General features: G+C 34.1%; 1 long non-coding RNA gene across 1 annotated transcript; it reads right to left on the bottom strand.

The window, feature by feature from the left end:
• Positions 1–545: 545 nt before the first annotated feature.
• Positions 546–8,587, bottom strand: LOC126969837 (uncharacterized). The gene is made up of 2 exons (XR_007730465.1): positions 8,243–8,587; positions 546–757 (listed from the first exon to the last, which is right to left on the bottom strand). It is a non-coding gene; the product is annotated as an uncharacterized LOC126969837 (long non-coding RNA).
• Positions 8,588–22,213: the final 13,626 nt, after the last annotated feature.

The following is a 22,213-nucleotide window of genomic DNA, read 5'->3' on the forward strand; positions in this document are numbered from 1 at the left end:
ATAATGTAAAATTTATCACAAAATAATACCTATCGTTAGTGAGTAGTATTTCAATTGGTCTACTAGGTTAATAGAAACTACATTTTATAGTTTCCTGCTACTTCGTCTCATTAGCTCAACCCTTTACGAAATAGCGGTAGATTCAATTAGAAAAAATCTTTTTTTTGACATTAATAAGTGTCATTTCCGTGACCTACATGAGTAAAGTGATTTTGAATTTGAATATGCTACTTATGATGTTTATTTATTTATTTACAACACTTACGTCTAGCCTTACAGGAATATTCCTAATGCTAGTGTAACATTCACCTTAAAAAAATAATGTAACCTTTAAAATGAGCATTAATTAAAAAATAAAAATATAGAGGTACATTAGAAACCTAATCTTATAATTATTAGATATTTATTACTGTCATAACATATAGCCCACATTGCAAGCCTTGTGAGTTCACGCAGAGTGCAACAATGTTATCTACACTGGTTGAATAAAGAAGTCAAAATTCATGGCTAAAAAAATGTATAGGTTGGGGAGATTAAAACTAGTATTAAAAAAAATCGTGTATATAGGTAAATGTAATACATAAGTAGTAGTGTCTAATTTTGTATATCTTAGGCAGCTATTTGCCTAATTGTTATAAATATTCAGATCATATTTATCTTTTCCGTCGGCATAACAGCTGACTTTGGGCATAAATGCCCGTGTTATTTGCTTACACTTTGCCATGATACCTTTGCCGCTTCGCTTAGTGTTGCCAGCCTGAAATAAAAAAAAATATTAGATAGTTGTTTTCCAATAATGTATGTAAGTACTTACAAAATAACAAAATTAAAAATTTTGCTGTTTTGCCGAATACTGACTGCGAAACGGCTAGCTATACATATTATCACTACATTCTACCAGTGGGAGGCTCCTTTGCACAGGATGCCGGCTAGATTATAAGTACCATAACCGCGCCAATTTCTGCCGTGAAGCAGTAATGTGTAAGCATTACTGTGGTTCGGTCTGAAGGGCGCCGTAGCTAGTGTAATTACTGGGCAAATGAGACTTATCATCTTATGTCACAAGGAGACGAGCGCAATCGAAGTTCCGCTCAGAATTTTTGGGGTTTTTCAAGAATCCTGAGCGGCACTGCATTGTAATGGGTAGGACGTATCAATTACCATCAACTGAACGTCCTGCTCGTCTCGTCCTTTATTTTCATAAAAAAAACATATAATGATAAAACAAAGTCCTCCGCCGCTTCTGTCTGTCTGTCTATTCGCGATAAACTCAAAAACTACTAAACCGTGTTGTTGTTGTATAATATGCTGTTTTCATCAATGGATAACGTGGTCCGCGGGGAAGGTTTAAGTTAATAATTTATTAAGATTTTGTCTACATTTTTCTATACATTAACAATATTTGTTCGAGATGTCAGAAAAAAAATAAGCCGTCTGGGGGCTTTCAACGGAAACGCTATATCATAATAGAGATATAAAAAAAATGTATGGTGGAATTGTGTATCGTTTGTAGGTCTACAGAAAAGTCCGCGAGGGCATATGTCTATCTCATAAGAATAATAGTATATCAATTTTTATACTTTAAACAATTGGCAATTATAAAGCGGTACTGTGAAAGCTGTTTACATAATAATATTAATCTTTATCATTTTATTACTATATATCATAAAAACATTCAGAAATACGTTTTTGTTTCATTTTTAACTCATGAAGTTTGATTGCATACCTATTTCCGTTGGCTTATAGACTACATCATTTTTTTTTCTAATGACAGAACAGCGCGGCGTCTGTCGGGTCAGCTAGTTTTAGATAATTAATACATCTAGATAGTCTGTAACAGCTAGGAACACGTCAAAAAAAACAACCGACTTCAAAAACACTATTCCAAAACAATAGATATAATATGCACTAAAAAGTATAAAAATAATTGCGTATTTTTATACAATCTAATTAATAAATCTAATTCTAGTTACGATTATTGTTATTTTTGGAATCGGTGTTCTTCCGCCGCGACCCGCTCTCGCCTTTCGCCTCCTCATGACTCTAGCACATCTCACCTATAACTATGTATGTAGTTACAAACCTATCTTGACTGACACCGACTTTTTAGTGATTTTGAAGTACACTACCAATGAAAAATGTAAAAATAAATGAAAATTTATCATCCACATACGTATAGCAAATTTAAGACTTTTATGGTTTTCTGATGGATGCCATTGTCAGATCTGGACCAAATTATAATGGGAATACGGGAAGCACTAGCTTTCAAATAAAAAGGACGTAGCTTGTCACGCATACTAACATAATAAACGTGGCCTATTTTCATGCGGTGCTTAACAGCAAGAGGCTCTATTTAGACTTATAAATTATTTATGTATAACTAGCGACCAGCCCCGGCTTTTCACATCAGTCTCGTATCAGCATGTTGCATAGAGCATGTGGATTAGATTCAAATGAAACTCAAATTTATTTGTGCACTACTTGAACTCAGGAGCGTGCATATCGTATAGGCAATTAGTAAGGCAATTAGCAGTAAATATAGCACTAGTGTTAAAGTTAATTTAGTTTAATTTTGTTCCGTTAATATTTTATTACCATACTTCTATAGAACACCCACTCATAAATGCTCAACTACGAGTAGTTAGATCCATGACAGTTCTTACCTCGCTAGAAAACCAATGCACGCCCTTGCAGTTTAACTATTTAAAAAAAAATATTTTCTGTCCTTCATCAGTATATATTATAACATCCGATATAAAAGTAGTATTTAAAAACATCTTAGTACACAAATATGTACCTACCTACGTATAAGTATTATTCTAAAAAAAACAAAGTGAACAAAAACATGTTATAGTATTATTAAAAAAATATATTTTATGTACGGTCCGTAAGAATTGTTTAAAAGGAACAGTTCTATCATACATTGTTTTGCTATAAGTATCTCAAAATTAATTACGCATTGTTTTCAATGAAAGCTTCCAGTCGGCTTGGATTTTTCCGAAATCTTCAACCATCATCGTCGTATTTCAATAATTATTCGTAAAACCATAACATATTAATAACGGTTATGTAGACTGTCAGGAACTAACTGCCTTATTCATAATAAAACGCTTTTCGAAGGTATAAAGCTATATTAGTTAAAACGTGTTTTAAGCCTATCGAACGTTCGATAAAATTCCTTACTCATATTCGTTAGATATATCTCCCATAACTAATACGTCTCTAAAGTACTCAATGTTGCTATTTCGTACAGAAAAACATGATTTTAACTAATCTAAATGAGAAACTGTCAATGGAAACAGACATCTTTTCAATGTCATTGGTTTGTCAGTTGTCATAAGTCGATGTCAAAACAATTTCAAACTTCAAAAATCAAAGTTTTGAAGTCTGTCGGTTGTCAATCTATGGCGGTTATCCAACAACTTTGAGCGGGAAGCTATATAACACATTATTTAATGAACAGCTGATCGATGTCGGCCATGTTTTTTTGCGTTCGATTGCTGAAAATAGGTTTATAGAAGGGTCCTAGCTACTATAAGTCACGCACAGTCACGTCAGCTTTATCGAAGAGATAAGGAGCGTTTTAGCTCTAATATGCGATTATGAATACCATTATTTAACAAGCGTATATTAGAGACGCTTTAAATCTCCGCTAAGTCATTATGAATTAGACAGTAATCTTTAAAATTTTGTGCTTCAAAAAGACGCTCTAGGCACACATGCTTATTTCCTATTCACCTGGTGTCGTCAAATTATGCACAACATTCTATAATTACCTCCTCGGTTACATAAAACTTACAATAATAAGTTTAGTTCGGTTGATATTTTACACATCAGTAAACTCATAGTTAAATAAGTTATTAAGAATATTAGTTGAAATATAATTTTATGATTTTATACGATTTTTACTAAACTTTTGTTACTTAGCAACTTGTTTTGAACTTCGACTTGCAATTTATGTACCATACTAGCTGACCCGGCAAACGTTGTTTTGCCATATAAAGTATAATTCACGCGATAGTTTTATAAGTAATAAAATATTGCCTATATTATGTACAGGCTGTACATCATTTTGTTCTATTGTCAATAGTTTTTGCAGCGCACGCAAAAATAGGTTTTCGATTTTACACCTTGTGTTACAAAATAGCAATTTTATTACGGATCCCCAATTTTGAAAATAAAAAAAACATAGCCTATAGCCTTCCTCGATAAATGGACTACCCAACACTGAAAGATACATTCAAACCGGACCAGTAGTACTAGAGATTAGCGCGTTCAAACAAACAAACAAACACTGCTTTTAATATTATATAGTATAGATTACCATACTACCATTTATTTATAAATGTCTCGTGCTCATCAGCACCGATGTCCAAGTCTGGTATTCTATTAAGGTATAAATTACCTAAGATATTATTTTAAGTTTTAAATTTTATTTTTATTTTTTGCTCGATTGGAGAATTTTTACCGAGGTTTGTATTTACTTTTTTGAGTGCAATAAATCGCCGTTGGATTCGAGGGGTTACATTAAACCAGTGGGAGGCTCCTTTGCACAGGATGCCGGCTAGATTATGGGTGGTGCCTATTTCTGCCGTGAAGCAGTAATGTGTAAACTTTTTGTGTTTGGGTCTGAAGGGCGCCGTAGCTAGTGAAATTACTGGGCAAATGAGACTTAACATCTTATGTCTCAAGGTGACGAGCGCAATCGAAGTGCCACTCAGAATTTTTGGGTTTTTCAAGAATCCTGAGAGGCAATGCATTTTAATGGGTAGGGCGTATCAATTACCATCAACTGAAGGTCCTGGTCATCTCGTCCATTATTTTCATAAAAAAAATACAATATTTCGCCAGTGATTCTGCCCAGACTTATCAATTAAATTGTGAAATACCTAGTTTATATAATCCAAACACTGTATTTTACTTAAACTTACCTACTTACATTCCATTCAACACAATTAGACCAAAATAGCCTTACAAATAGACAGATAGTATCGTTTGGGGCGCGTTTGATACTGGGTTTCAATTATTATCTGGTTCATGGTTCTCTTTTGTAAACAATGACAAAATGAAGGCCACCAGCAAATGTTTTCAAGCATGTCTCAACAATGGCTTGCATACGCCGACGTAACAACTAACTATATATTTTCAAATCGATTTATCACGGAATATATCAATATTTCAATAAAGTTATACTTATCGTTTCAATGTGTAAATTTTGCTTTATAGAATTAAGAGTTCAGTATTAGGTATTTTTCATTTTTCAAATTAGCCAAAAAGACCTGTCCTAACTCCACAAAATTTCCTTTTAACGTTATATTGCAGCAAGAATAGGCACCTACCTAATGGCTTTCACCATTACATCTTAAATAATCTTAAAATAATAAAATTAAATCATCTTAGGCGCGGAGAATGTTCAAAATACTATCTCGCGCCTCAATAAGGCTACTGGAGGCCCAAGCGCTGGCAGCTATTTCGGTCAACGGATCAGCCTAGCTAACCAACGCGGAAATGCTACCAGGGGGCCTACTCCTAAAATCGATATTCGATAAATCATGGCATTAGTCGTGTCGAATCCTACTCTTAGTTACATCGTATTCAATGTCGAAACGTTGATTGAACGAACGAAACATTATTCGATATTATCGGTCCTAACCCTACTCTTAGTTGAAAATGTCAGAGACGAATATTCGAATTTCACAAATAATCAAACGTCACTTTTACGATAATCTCGACGACACCTTCTAGGCTGTCGATGCTAATATCGTTTCAAGTTGTACAGATATATTTGCCATACAATATACATACTTAATAAATATAATTGAAATAATTATATGTGATTTACTATTCAACAGGATTTTTTTACTACTAAGTCATTTAAGTCATTTTGTTGATCGTTTATGCGTAGTAATAATGCAAATGGCCGCCTGAGAAATAGGAAGTCGACGAGAAGGGTTGAGTTACTTTTTTTTACATTTTATTATCCGCGAGTTTTGTTTAATTTATTCAGTTTTAAATGGTCATATTATATTCATTACATATTTTTTTAACATTTATATTAAGTGTTAATGATGCCAAATTGGTGGTGCAGAGTCTGGCATGGTCCTTAGCGCCTAAACTATGTTTTGACTTTTGACACTTAACAGCGACATAGCACAGATAATGTTTATGTTTGAACATCTTTCATTCACAGTTACATCGTAAAAAAATCAAAATATTCGTCTATGGTAACGTTAAACGATAAGGAATTTGAACATTTGTTAGGGTGGGATAGTTGCGATATATTCGGAGTATTGTTGTATCGTTTCGAATGTATCGTTGTCGATTTTGCGAGTAGACCTCCAGTATTCTTGGTACGCTTCCACGTAATGATAGTTTTATGTAGTCATAGTATTGTAAATATAGTTATAAGATTTGTTATGTTTGATTATTAAGTACTATATCCAAAAATAATAATTAATGTAACGCCTGATCATATTTTACGAGCGAATACTTTCTTACTTTTGTCAAAAAGAAAGGCACAAACAGTTGTATGCTTACAATCTTTGGTATTGATTACTGATCATAATAAATGTACTTTTACAATAAAAGTACATACAAGATATTTTATGAATACGTCTTCTGAGTTTCATACTAAACAAATGCATCATAACGAGAAACGTAGTATTTTACTGTAAATAAAAATGGTAGTTATTAATAGGTCTGGAGTGTTAACTATAACCAACAGCAAACATTGGCAAGTTTCAAATAAGACTAAAGAGTATGTGTAACAGGTTTTCGCCTTAAATGAGTTTTTTATGACTAGTTTAGTGGGAGGCTTTTTCACAGGATGCCGGCGAGGTTTTTCTACCATTAATTATTTTATTTATATTATTACCACTGGATCCACGAGGATTCGAGCAGATCTGCGTTGCCTGCGTAGGAATGGTTTGACCTTATACTGTGATGCATCAGATCAGAGATAAAAGCAATATTCTATATTATGTGAGCGGACCTGCGCTTTGATGAGATTTGAAATGTGCACCGGCTTGTAGTATTTGCCTTGCTCTTATTATAACCTCCAGTTTCTTCGAAGCTAATCCAGCCTGCCAGATGACCGCGGAATTTGTAATCGCTAGAGATTTCGAGAACTCTTATTCCGATACTAGTCGAGGCATTAAGGGGAGTGTTGTCGGGTTCTTTTAGTGTTTATACGCAAACTTCAGTATCTTGGAGGTTAAAATTGAACAAGGTTCAAGGGCTCAATAATGCATGCCCGTGCATACGGCATCTGCAGTACCTACCTACCGACTATATATATAGCGGTGGGTTAAATCAACATCCAATAATCAATTGTCATGGGCAGGGTGCAACAGCAGCCAGCAGGTATATTCTAATAATTGGATACGTGCCGATAGATTGTCATTATATAAATATAAATAAATTATGGTATCTGGAATCTTTTTGATATCTGAATGCAATAATTAATGAAGCAACCATAGATACAACCTAGATACTTAATTCTTATCTTACACAAAAAGTATTCAAAGGCCCGATGCATAGATTAAATAGTTAGTAATATTAATATTTAATATTTCCAGTGCCACTAGTCGTAATAAAATTCATGCCATTATTTATTTGGCAAATACTTACCTATTTGGCAAATAAATCTTCACTCACTTCTTCAGTTACAAGTTATAAGTTTAATTTCAAAGTAAAGCTAAAAAAATACTATCTAGAAGCTAATAACCAGGAATACCTATGATGTATATTTTTAATAATACTACTATATGTTATATTAAGTCTTAAGTAATTAAAACAATTATTGTAATACGAACTTACCACTCGCACATAAACCTTAGAGGTTTTGCGAGTATATCTTTATTATTATATATATTAAGATAATTTTGTTCATTGAATAAATAAATAATAAAAAAAGTAGGCCATTTTAAAGTATCGAATTCGAAGTGTTTTATAATAATTTATTGTTGGTTGTACCTATTTGATGAACAATATTAAATTTGATAGATAGGACCTTGGTATTATTTAATACTTTTAACAAGTTTTTAAATAGGATTAGATCATTTGGGCTTGTCACTAAGAACACAAATACATTTTTAATGTTTATTAGGTATTAGTAATGCATAACTATGTTTATATAAACAATATTTCAATACATTACGCAGTTCATTGTCTCCGGACAATCGCTTTTCGCGGACATTGCAAACAAAAAAGCGATGCGTCAAATAAAGTAAAAATAACTTACCTCTGACTTCTCGGGGCTGTCATATTTAAGTGTAAAGTACAGAGACAGGCTCATAAACAGAAGTTTCAACGTAATAGCCACAGAAACAACTATGATAAAGGCGTATGTCATAATTCTTGAATAGTCGCAACTAATCACAAACACTTTTCGTCGTTGAAAGCGTCCGTTCACCGTTTAGAACAGCGATGTAACTGGTTATGTTGATATTTTTACCGAAAGCAAATGTGGTAATTGTAATCGCGGACGAGTTGATAACCAATTCTGAGTTCCAATGTAGTTCCAATTGCAATATTGACAAAGATTATAATATAGGGAATAAAAGGATTAAGATGATTAAGTACTCTGTTAAATTAAGTAATCGATGACTAATTTAACTGACCTCTAAGTAATAAATAATTAATGCAGTAGTTTTGATGTAGACACACAATTATAATATTTAATTATCTCTACCATAATTACATAATTTAAGCGTATTACAATTAGGTACCTAATTTAATTTCTCTTTATACGATTAGAATATACATTTAAATGCGTATTAAGTACTTAATTTTATAATGCACCAAAATACTTACTTGGGTAACAACATACAATTTATGATTTTATCCGGAAATGCATGGCCAGTATCCTGGAAGAGTAGGGGAAGAGAGAGAGAATTTTATGTTCGTATCAGCTTATTTTTGTTAGTCTAGATAGACAAGACATAATACACTTTTCCTTTGCATCCTGGAATGTACTTCTAGTATTAATTAATACACAAAAAAAAATTGTTTTTCAAATTTTATTTCAAGTCAATTTCCTAATATGCAAATATTGAGGTTGAGCAGGCAGCAACTGTAAAGTAGATCCTGTAGATGAAGCCACAACCTGAGAGTTGAACAAAACATAAGATTTTATAACGATACTTCACTCGAACGGTTAGCTCAGTTGGTTAGAGCACCGGCACGGAACGCACGGAGGTCGTGGGTTCGAGTACTGCATGGTTTCTTGCAATTAAAATTTCATTTCATTTCATTTCCAATTAATGAAGCAACCAACTATTACCTTACCTTCTCAATAACAGCCATCTTTTCTTTCTGCATTCTGATTCTTACGACTGCACATTTTATTTCCCCAAATTTTGTGGGCAATTTAGAGAAACTGTGGTTCAAGTTAGGCTTTCAAGGGGCCTACAAAAAATAAAAAAAAAGTACTATTTTAACGTGCACATTACGTATGCAAGTGTAAAAAGTAGTTGTTACAACATTCGATATTAGGTTTTATTGATATCAACGATAAAGTATAATTTGCCTCGAATGTTACAGTTGCACATTCAATTCATATTAATTATTATTAAGCGTCGAAATTTCTATTACAAATGATCTCACAAGAGGTAGATACTGGGCGTTAAATTAAAAAAATCAATTAATATTGTGAAACATCGATTCTTGTAAGTTGTTTAATAATGGAGGTACACCAAGAATTTTTTCCCCCTTAAACCTAACGAGGGTTTAATAGGTAATCAATTGTAGCAAGTGTATTGAAAAATGATAATATTATTCTTTTATACTACTTTGGTTTCAGCTTCTTATTACCAATGATCTAAAATCTAACCCCCTTATTCATAATAGTCTGCTTACTTAAAGCATTACTAATTCTCACTCTGTCTTCTTCTATTGACCTAAGTCAGAATGAGAAAAAACACTCCTTAGCGGCTGTTTAAAGTTAGCGGACCATTATGAGTAAGGGGGTAAATAAATAAAACACACAAAATCAGAAAATTATTCGAATAATAATTAAAATAATGTGTGTAAATAAAATAATCTGTGATAAACTCATTGGGTAGAATTATCGGTAGAAACTTATAGAATGGTATCTAAAAAGAAAATCTAATAAATTTTTAAATTAATTTCTTATTTGTGTGAAACATAAAGTTACATAACTTTATGTTGCGTGTACTAAAGAGATTATCGCAGACTGTATGATAAAATTAGAAAAGAGAAATTACTATATAACTAAGTACGACAAATACCCTGATAGAAAAAGCCTTTAGGGGACCACTTCAATTATTCCATCATAAAAATACATTTATTGTGATGAAAAAATAGTAGTAACAGTAATTCAATCTTTTATTTTTTTCATATGTAAATAATATTACTATTTTACTTTTGTTATGATTACTTAATATCCTATAAATCTAGGATAAAGTGTCTGGATTTACTATGCGCGCGTACACCCGAAAGTGACAAGCTATCCTATAACCCGAATAAATTAGAAAGTAACAGAGCATGGGGGTCAAGCTTGGCCTTTATACAGAAAAGAATAATTCGAACATTCTATTGATTTGGATGATTATGGTATTAAATTACATTTTTACGCATGACTTGGAATTATTTATCACGTAAGTATTAATATGCTTATCGTATCAATGTTTTAACAAATAAAGGAATATCATAACTGTAGGTAAATCGATAATGCTTAGGTATTGATTTTGCAGGCTAATGTACAAGATATCAGCAAGTTGTTAAGAAGAACCTATATACAACATTAAATTACCTCTTAACATCACCATATGTTTAACTTACTATTTAAATAAATTACGATCCACTGGGCCCCACTTGGGGTGTCAGTTGTGAACTACTATTCAAGATTATTAAACACATTACATATTCAATTACATTGCATTTCTTTTATTTATTAGATTTCGTTGACGTTATCTAACAACTATACATTTATTTCAAATTATTTACATATGACTTAATAATTAATAGCACTATATATATAAAAAATAATAAGATAAAACTTAAATAATCTAATAAAATTCATTAATTACAAATAGTAAATATCATTAAGAACGCTGTCGGCAGGTAAGATGCCCATGAAGCTGGCAACGTTACCTCTTTGTATAGCCAAACTTATCCTTTGACAGAGGTACGTACCAGATCTTGGGTCACCTGTTAAATCGGTTAGACGCCTGGATAACTCTTTTATGAGTTTTAGTTTTTTTGTTTTTTATTTATTATTTCTTTCTATGTTCGTTATTTTGTCAGTAGGAACGATCTACGTAGGAAACCCTCGCCGCATGAGTCAATTTGACCGTTACTATTTATTCTGATACAAAATAATTAAGATTGTTTATCTTGGTAATCCTGTTATTTTTACACTTTGTTGTTCTTCGATCTGATTTCGAGAACAGATAATACACAGATATCGATGAGATACTAATCAGACGACAGATAAGTACTGGCGTAACACATTTTGCAGATATGTGTTTATAGTTCCAAGTAACTAAGGCAATTTGACTTTGACAGCAAAACAACATCATCAGGAAGAACCGAACCCGCTGAGTTTCATGCTGCCGTTTGAGACAATTGGTGGTAGATTTTGGCGTTTTGAATTAGTGCGTTTATTACTTATGGTATTTTAAATTCAACGCGACTTCAACTACAATATTCAACCGCGTTGGTGAGTAAGCTTTGTCACTATGGTAAAAAGGAACTGCGCTTGATCGTCTAATTTCATATCTTAACAATAGAATTTAATAGGTCGACGTGAATGGCAGGAGATCTACTCGGAGATCTCAGTATGGGGGTACCACAAGGGTGTATACTTGGACCGACCTTCTTCCTTATCTATATAAATGATCTTCCTAATCCATAAGGATTTTGTTTTGTTTTTTTTCTATAAAGAAAAAAAAACAAAAAAAAAAGTAAAGTGGTATTGTTTACAGGTGACTTCACTGATATTCAAGTGAATTGAAACCAAGTGATGTATGACGAAGTAATCGATATTCTATCTGACATCGTGTACTGGTTTAGCGCTAACAAACTAATGTTGTTTAGCAAGTAAACGATATATATAGGTAAAATTTACCGTACCGAGTGTCAAAAATGTAGATGCAGGTGTTTTGTTAAACGGAGAGGTGATACAGCCGATGGAATCTGTTATGTTTCGTGGCATTACTCTGGTTTCATTCGTTTCTGGTCCTCATATTGAAGGATTTGCTAAGAGACTTAGTCCTGCAGCATACGCGGTTATATACTTATAATAATAACCTACTACTCGTCTAAGTCGAGTTAGTAAATCTTTTGTGGGGCGAATAAAATAATATAAGAAAATACAAAAATCCTACGATATATTTTTTATTTTCGTGCCGAAATAAACATTCAGTAGCCCTATTCTCGTTTTGTTACGAGCGATCTTATGTCAAAATGTTAAATTTCGTATTTTTCGAACTTGTATGTGATTTTGTAAGACTTTGTAAGCCCAGGCCATAACGCTCGATTCAGTTGTTGAAACGATCTGTTTCATAGTACTATTTTTGCAATATTTCTTGCTGAAAGTTAAAATTGTTGTTGATCACCTAAATAATAACCAATCAGCAATATATGCCAATTTTGAAAATATTAGCATTAGAGAATACAGAGATATATATAAAATATACAGATAAACAAAGAAGATAAGACAGATCAATTAAGCTCAATCTAGTATAATTCGCGGCGCGATAATTCTGTTCAGTGAATCAAAATTAGCTACTTAATCAAGTAGTAGTAGAAGTAAATAATAAATGTGTTTTGGAAAAAAATGTTGTTATGTTAACATTAATCAACAACCTACAAATCGTTTCTGATATCACCAGAGCTTGAAGACTTAGAAGAAGAAGAACGACATCTAGTTCTTAACTTAATTATGGATTATGATTGACGATGATGTTGGGTAGATTATGATTACTAGCCAGTTTTAGAGAATATGGTCTAAGCTCTATAGCTCTTTTATATTCTATTCCAAATGACTCTATCTTATTGGATGACCTTCCGTTTCCATTAAAATCAAGCGGAGGTTCATTTCACTTTTACTTGTAATGCATTCAGAGAACTTGATTTCATGGCTCCAGTAATTATTCACATATCTTTTAATTGGATGGAATCTAGTCTTCCGAGACCCGCAGGGATCTGGCAAGAACGCGCTACGGGACCCGAAATCAAGGATACTCCGTATATCATTGTAAAGTAGCTTCAAATAAAACGGATGTGAACACCAGAGAGTCATTGCATTAAATTGAGAAGCATTTCTCATTTAGTAACTATGTATTCATAATGAGCCATATCTGTTAGTTTTAAATCTAAAATCACACCCAAAAACTTTGCATTATTATTAGGTGATGATTATAGAAATATATTGAAATCGGAGGATTTAATCGTTGACGTGTGAACTTACGAACGTTTAACAGGTAAAAGGCTGAGACCATTTTCATTCACCTAAACCTTTACATAATCTAAGGAATTCGATATTTGACAACATAATAAAATAAATGTTTCACATGGTGTACTGTACTTAACCTGTAGCATATTGAATCATGTTAATAGAATTTGGAAGTGAAGATTCCTACTCATTAATAGGTATATAAGTTTAAATGTAGCGGCCCGAGTACAGATCCTTGTGGAATTCCTTTCTACACCAGTCTACTGCGTTCCCGTGGTTGGTCTAGTTTTATTGTTCTACCTAAATGAAGGTTTATTGTGAAGCAAGTAAAAATTTCAGAAACAGCAACTCATTTCATATTAAAAATATGGAGATTTGTATTGTCAATCGTATAACTATTATTAAAGTACCCACACTATTCAAAGTACCTTTCCTGAATCGAAACTGTGATTCAGGCAGTATTCTATAATGTTCAATGACCAATTCAAAATTATTTACCTCGATACTCAGCAACTTATATGGTTACAAGAAACTAAGCTATTGGGCGATATGATGACGCTAGAATTGTCGCCTTGTCTAGCAATAGGGATAATGATTTGTGAATTCCAAGATAGTGGAACATTGCAATATAACATTGTTATATTAATTAAATCTAAATAATACTGTCTGTGCTAAGTTTTGCTAAATTTTAATATGAAATACCATATTCACCTGAGGCGGCCGACCGCAGTAATTTATACCTTGTAGTTCTTGCATAGTGAAAGGAGATTTAGAAAACATAGTGTATGGGAGATGTGTGATGGAAGATTAATTAGAAAATATCATATTTTAGCTTAAATTTGGAGACATAGACGAAATACAACAATCACTAATACCATTTCTAAATCGTTTTATATTTTATCAAACAAAAGAAATATTTTATGATTAAATGAGGACAAATGAAATGACATTTTTTTACTATAACTGTCCAGTTTTGTCCTACATAAGAAACTTTTTATCCCAAATTTTGTACGTAATATAAAATGCTGACGCTATTAATAATGATTTAAAGAGTATTTATCTTTTCCGAGTGAAGTGCGTTGAAAATATCTATCTTTAAAATTGATAAGTGTAATTTTATGATTATTTTTTTCAATGATGTTTGTCATTTCATTTCATCCTCGTAAAGCTTATAACAGAATAGGATTAAATACATATATTAGGATTAAATATGATAAATAAATATGTCTGACGTCACACGTTCTTTTCACTGCGTGGGAATCACTGTCTCGTCCATCACAAACACGTGATTCAGTTTTATATTTTGATTTACGAATTTATTCGCATTTATAATATCTTATCATAATATGTTATACGAATATGTTTTTGTTACGTGATCTATCTTTACTTTCAACTTCACGTGCTCTTTGTTGCCGATACAGCTGAATAACATATCTATAATGATCAGGGTTAAACATTTTATCTGATTTAATTTCTAAGGTTTAAATTATAATGCTTTAGGGGGAGTCCGGGAGAGTTTAGCAGGTGGGAGACAATAGCCACTGCTCATAGAATCTTTGTGGAACTGGATTTTGCGACAGGAGTCTAAGAAGTGTTGTAACACTTCTTAGACTCCTTAGACGCCTCACATCTCGCTAACGCGACGCCGTTGCTATCGGCAGTTTGATTTAGGAGTGAGTGGTGACGAGACAATTTCGTGCTGTTTGTAGTTTTTTTCAATTTTCAAAATTTGATTTCTGTTGCTTACTGTGAATAGACTCCAGCATGTCATTTATATACACCGTAAGTGTAATTAGCCTAGTAACATTTACGGTATTACGGTAGTACAGCTTGGCATGGGGTGGGAGACATTACCCTGCCGTCGGGAGGAGACTTTACCCAGGGTTATCTCTCCCCATCTCCCGCAATAATATTTATTCTCATATAATTCTTGGACTTTCAACAACTGCGCACGGAATGATTGGTTCAGAGGATTTAAGACAAGAAACTTTGAACTAAGTTTAAGAACACCAGAAGCAACCAACTTATCTAGATCAACTAGGTTTAATAGAAAAAATGTTTCTGATTTCTTCGAAAACTCAAAGAAGTTCAAGTTGTTCAATACGCAAATTTAAATGGAGTAACTTTGCTGCAGCCAACCCCCTTCAGAATTAATTTAAAGCCATAAGATAAGATGTTGCTATTTACTCACCTCGCAAGGCTAGATATAATTCAGCCATTAGTAATTGGATGGTTAAAAAGCCAGTACGAACTGTTAAGATCTACAATATAGCCATTTGTAAGAACAATTACCTCGCAGACTTTTAGCCGACATATTTACAGGTGAAGGTTTTTATGCTCCATCACCACCAATTTTGACTAAGGAGGATTCGGAGCAAGCAATTGTAATATTCAGACAATCAGCAGAGGTAGCTTCTACAATCTCAAGATCTGGATATCCAGAATAGTCAAATGACAAAGGTAGATTCTGAGTCACGACAAAAGTTTGTAGTTTTACCACAAATGATTCGTCCATTTCCAAAAGCTGCAACTAGAAAAATCTTCGTCCTGGTAGACCTCTCGAAAAAACTAAAACTAGAACTAAAATTAATATACTTAACTAAAAAAATAAAAAGGTAAACAAAGAAAAAGATAAGTTTTTCAGTCAAGTGATAGACCCAAGAATGACAATAGCTCTGATACTAAATTGGATGAAGTGCCAGATGTAATTGACTTTGATTCATGTGTTCGGAGAAGAGAAAGTTATGGACATGAGAAATTGTGCTTTTTGTGGCAAATATGTCTATGAAATTTGCGTTGGAGTCTCCAAAGATGATAAGGAACAGTTTATTTGTCCTAATTGCTCCAATTAAGAATAAGAGGTGATGTAGATTACTTATTAAAGGCTACTACCCAGGCGGGAGATATTAGCCGAATGTCACTTTGGTATAAATCGTTAATTACTCTTAAACCATTAATGATGTGTCAAACTTTATTAAGATAAAATGTAGCTTTATAATGCAGCTTAAGATAAAACTTATGGAAAATAGCGATTTGTAAGTAAAGAAAGAATTATGAGTATTTTAGTCGAAGGCGGGTATACACTCCCGGACTCCCCTTAACTATTATAAGGTAGACCAAAAGTAGAATCAAGTCACGATGGATAATGCAAGTAATATTCTTCTCCACGTCTGGATATACCTATAGTATCTTTTTAAACGGCTTCAAAAAAGGAGAAGGTTCTCAATCCGTTGGTATGTTTTTTTATGTGTGTTACCTCAGAACCTTCAACTGGGTGAACCGATTTTGATAATTCTTTTTTTTTTGAGCTCTGCCAAGATAGGTTTGTAACTACATTGATAGTTATAGGTGAGATATGCCAGAATCGCACGTGCGAAGTGAGGAGGCGAGAGGCGCGAGTGGGGCCGCAGCGGTACGACACCCATTCCAAAAACAACAATAATCGTAACAAAAATTAGATTAATTGATAAGATTTTATAAAAAGTATTATTTTTATACTTTTTAGTGCCTATTAAATCTATTGTTTTGGATTAGTGTTTTTGAGGTCGGTTTTTCTATATTAAATTATACATGTAAACCTTCCTTGAGCTTCAACGAATCTAATACAAAAGATTTCATGAAGATCGGTCGAATAGTTTAGGAGTTATTAAGGAACATACAAACATACATTCTCTTTTATGTAATATATACTAGCTGACACAGCAAACGTTGTATTACCGATATTAAAATCGCGATACAAAAGTAGCTGTTGATCATAGATGGGTGAAAATTTTAAGTTGTATGTATTTTTTAATGCTGACTCATAATCAAATAAATTTAAAAAAAAATGTCAAAAAACCAAAAATTAATTTGGCGTGGACCACCCTTAACATTAAGGGGGATGAAAAATAGATGTTGTCCGATTCTCAGACCAAGGTCAAGAGACGCACGTATTGGGGTGAGGCAACCGCCTGGATAGAGATTCGCCAAACCAGAAGTCAGGAGATGAGTTGAAGGCTTTTAAGGTGAAAGTATGCTCATTTCTTGAAGGTCCCTGAGTCATATCGGTTAGGAACAACGGCAGCTGATAGACATCGCTGATTTGTTCTAGCTGCATCCATAGATTCCACAAAGTGCCACTCAAAACACGTAGTTGTAGCATACCAGACGTCAACATGATGCAGGAGCAATTTCGAAATCTATAACAATACATTGGTGAGCTGCGGTTTCACCTGCATTTACTGTTTTTTGTCATAAAAAACCTATACAAAATAGGTTTGTGTGGAATAAATAATCTATTCTATGCATAAAATAAAAGTATAACAGTTTGGGACCTGCATAATTAATATATTGAAGAAAATCTAATATGGGAGTCGTAATAAGTAGGCATTTTCACTGAACTATTGCTAGATATGTAGCAAAATATTTTACCGCCAGAAAGAAAATATATTACTTTTTAATGGAAACGGAGGACAAACGAGCGTACAGGTCACCTGGTGTTCGCACGCGCACGTTCTCTTGCATCACCAGAGGAATCGCAGAAGCGTTGCAGGCCTTTAAGGATGGTGCTTTTTTGTCGTACGTCCCGGAAACACCACACAAGGTAGCTCATTCCCCAGCTTGGCAGTACGTGGAAGAAAGCTCCTTGAGAACTGCACTGTGGAGGACCGCCACACATCCAGATAGTTGGAATTTACAGTTCGGGGTTTCCTCCGCTATTTTATTTTTAATTCTCAACTGTGTCTACAAAAATAATTCTTGATTCCTGATTTCATGGCTACGAAGCTAAAGCTAGAAAATTACTACAATAAAACTTAGTCAGGATTACCCAGGGGGGCAACAAGAGATGAAGGACCCCCGCTTGCCTCGCTGCTGACATACTTATATAGCTTTTTTCTATCGCATCAATGAAAGCGCTCTTGTGGAATTCTTTATTACATTTCTGCCTCTACATGAGTGTTGACTCATTATATCAACGTATTTCAGTGAACATAAAGTTCCTGTCAAAAAATTTGTAGCAAATCTGAATGCGAAAACAATTGGTGATAAACAATTTTGATATCAGGACATAAGAAAGCGAAACATCGCTACTAACATAGAACATGTAACAAAAACCAAGACAATTGAAGCGAAACTGACCTGGCGAGGAGTGAACCTGGGCCTGCCACTAATCGCTAAAGCGTTTGAAGTTTAAGACCCGAACTCCAATCTCTATCACTATCTCCTATTAACAGAATTGTAATGTCCTATAACAATATATTTAAAATAACAGATTTGGACATAATATTTTGGAACTCTTCATGGATTTTCAGGCGCAAAATTAATAATCATTTAATTCAATAATATCATTCGTCTTTGTTTTTGATAATAGTTGCTGTATTTAGTTTATATAAAATTTAGTTTTTTTTTTTATAGTTGTAAGTTTTTATATTTTTGTGTTGGTATATTATACAGTAAATAAGCATGGAAATTGTCTTATTTTGACCCACCCGCACATTCCAGGATTACATAAGTCACCGTTTCGTCCTCGGCCAGACAAGTTTACCAGTGGGAAGCCCTTTTGCACAGGATACCAGCTAGATAATGGGTACCACAACGGCACCTATGTCTACCGTGAAGCAGTAATGTGTAAGCAATACTGTGTTTCGGTCTGACGGACGCCGTAGCTAGTGAAATTACTGGGCAAATGAGACTTAACATGTTATGTCTCAAGGTGACGAGCACAATTGAAGTGCCGCTCAGAGCTTTAGGGTTTTTAAACAATCCAGGGCGGTACTGCATTTTAATATGCAGAGAGTATCAATTACCATCAGTTAAACGTCCTACATGTCTCGTCCCCTATTGGCATATAATCTGCTCGTAGATCCGTTACGCCGATTGTGCTTGTTTAGTGATGTGTGACCCGTTAGGGTGCCCACCGTGATTCGGATGTCATGTATATTTAGGCTAATAAGTCGACGTGTCAGTTTGGGCGTTAGTGCAGGAATCGCGTTTCGACTGTCTACAGAGACGTTTATCCATGGATTGGTCATATCAGCGCTACATTAAAAATATTTGAAAGTGTTAAATAAACGCCTGTTCATTAATCATTTACATGTATTACACTATATAATAATAGTAATAATTTGAATAGGAGTTCATTGAAATAGAAGTTTATTACTGCATTTATAATATAACGCTACGAAAACTATAAGATCTAACACATTTTTTCCGTAGCCCACCACTTCGTAGGCATTAAATGTAGAATCAAGAATTATTTTTGTAGAGACAGTTGAGAATTAAAAATAAAATAGCGGAAGAAAACCTGAACTTTAAATCCCCACCATCTGGATGTGTTGCGGTGCATCCTCCACAGTGCGGTTTTCAAGGAACAAGGCGGTGATCGGTTATCACCAGGTGACCCGTACGCTCTTTTGACCTCCTTTTCCATAAAAAAAGTAATCACAATACTTCGGTGAAAAGCCCTACTTATTACGACTGCCATATTACATTTTCTTCAATATCTATAATGTACAGGCATCGACCTGTTACACTTTCATGTTATGCATAGAATAGATTATTTATTCCACACAAACCTATTTTGTATAGGTTTTTTATGACAAAAAAACAGTAAATTCAGGTGAAACCGCAGCTTACCAATGTATTGTTATAGATTTCGAATTCCTCCTGTATCATGTGTTGAAGTCTGGCATACTACAACTTCGTGTGTTCTTTGAGTGGCACTTCTATCGGCCAGCTGGATCGCACCGTAATGTTTTAACTTTTTTGGTAATTTAAGAGCTGGGCCACAAAAAAGTCTATAGAAGACATATTATCATAATTATATGCATAAAGGCATCTTTGCACTCTCAATACCCTTTACAATATACATATACATCATAAGATTACATCTCATTTACAAGAGTACAAAAGAAAATTTATTGAAGTAGGCGTTACTTTGCGGAAATCCATAATTATGTAAATGATTTGAGTTTTCTTTAGTGTTAATTCCGCCAATATTTGTCTTTAAACAATTCGACGTGTTTCGCATCTACACGAGGCATCCTTAGGAAGTGTTGTCTCACCAAAATCTGGCACGGGACTCAAGTACAAAAGAGTTGAAAGTCAAAATTGTATTTATATCGAATAGATTTTTTTTATATTTCTAACAATAAATCCGAGTAGGTACTCTAAATGCTATTTTGACTATGTTATCGAAAATATAATGTTTGTAAAATTTAAATTCTGTTAACGTGGCCAGTTCGGAATTCGAAGTCAATTTCGATTTGTTTAATAAAATCTCTTTGTCATGCTCGTATATGTGACTATTTTAATACGAATTTAATGTTCCAAATTCCAAATCATTTTAATCTCTAATCGCATCATCATCATCATTTCAGCCGGAAGACGTCCACTGCTGGACAAAGGCCTCCCCCAAAGATCTCCACGACGATCGGTCCTGGGCTACCCTCATCCAACGTATTCCGGCGATCTTGACCAGATCATCGGTCCATCTTGGGGGGGCTACCAACACTGCGTCTTCCAACGTGGTCGCCATTCGAGGACTTTGCCGCCCCAACGGTCGTGCTTTAGGCTCTGCCCACTGCAACATCAGTTTCGCAACCATTTGGGTTATGTTGGTAATTTTGGTTCTCCTACGGATCTCCACATTTTTGATCTGATCTCGCAGGAAGTCTCCGAGCATAGCCTTCTCCATTGCCCTCTGAGCGACCATAAGCTTTCTCATAAGGCCAAGTTAGCGACCACGTCTGCGTTCCGAATGTCATCACTGGCAACACACACTGGTAAAATTCCTTCGAATTTTATCTCTAATCTTATATCTTATATTCTAATCTCTAGTCTAGCTTTTATAATTAACTTACCTTTTTTTATGAAAATAATGGACGAAACGAGCAGGACGTTCAGCTGATGGTAATTGATAACGCCCTGCCCATTACAATGCCGCTCAGGATTCTTGAAAAACCCCAAAAATTCTGAGCGGCACTACAACTGCGCTCGTCACCTTGAGACATTAGATGTTAAGTCTTATTTGCCCAGTAACTTCACTAGCTACGGCGCCCTTCAGACCGAATCATAGTAATGCTCATTACTGCTTCTGGGCTCGTCACCATGAGACACAAGATGTTAGTTAAGTCTCATTTGCCCAGTAATTTCACTAGCTACGGCGCCCTTCAGACCGAGACACAGTAATGCTTACACATTGCTGCTTCACTGCAGAAATAGGCGCCGTTGTGGTACCCATAATCTAGCCGGCATCCTGTGCAAAGGGGCCTCCCACTGGTAATTTATTATCACAATACTTAAGACTATTCGCTGAAAAAATTCATGCGAGGAGCGGAGCAATTAAAAAATATTGAAACTATATAATTGTCAATTTTATGACACTTGGAAAATCAGTAGAGTAGCCAATAATTGTCAGCAATAAAAAAAAAATTGGAGAGAACCTTCTGTTTTGCTTTTAACCATATATTTCAGAAAATTTATTTTGTTACTTATACATCCAATTTTTCAGAATATTTAATTGAATGAAATAATTATTTTGTAAAAACTTGTTTATTTTTGAAAGTTTACTTTGTATTTTGATTAAAAAATTAAAAAAAAAAAATTAAACTAATATATCTCTATACTTTTAACTTCCTGTTTGCTCACGTTGAGATGAGACCATCGTGTAGTACGCTATTGAAGTTAGCACACAAGACAGTGGTTGGTGTGAAATAAATATTGTTACAATATCTTGCCACAACCTTATGGCCTAAACACATGATGTGATTTGCTGGATACCATATGCGATGGTGCGTCGCATTGTCCATCGCA

The sequence above is a fragment of the Leptidea sinapis genome, chromosome 19, assembly GCF_905404315.1.
Source record: "Leptidea sinapis chromosome 19, ilLepSina1.1, whole genome shotgun sequence".
NCBI lineage: Eukaryota > Metazoa > Arthropoda > Insecta > Lepidoptera > Pieridae > Leptidea > Leptidea sinapis.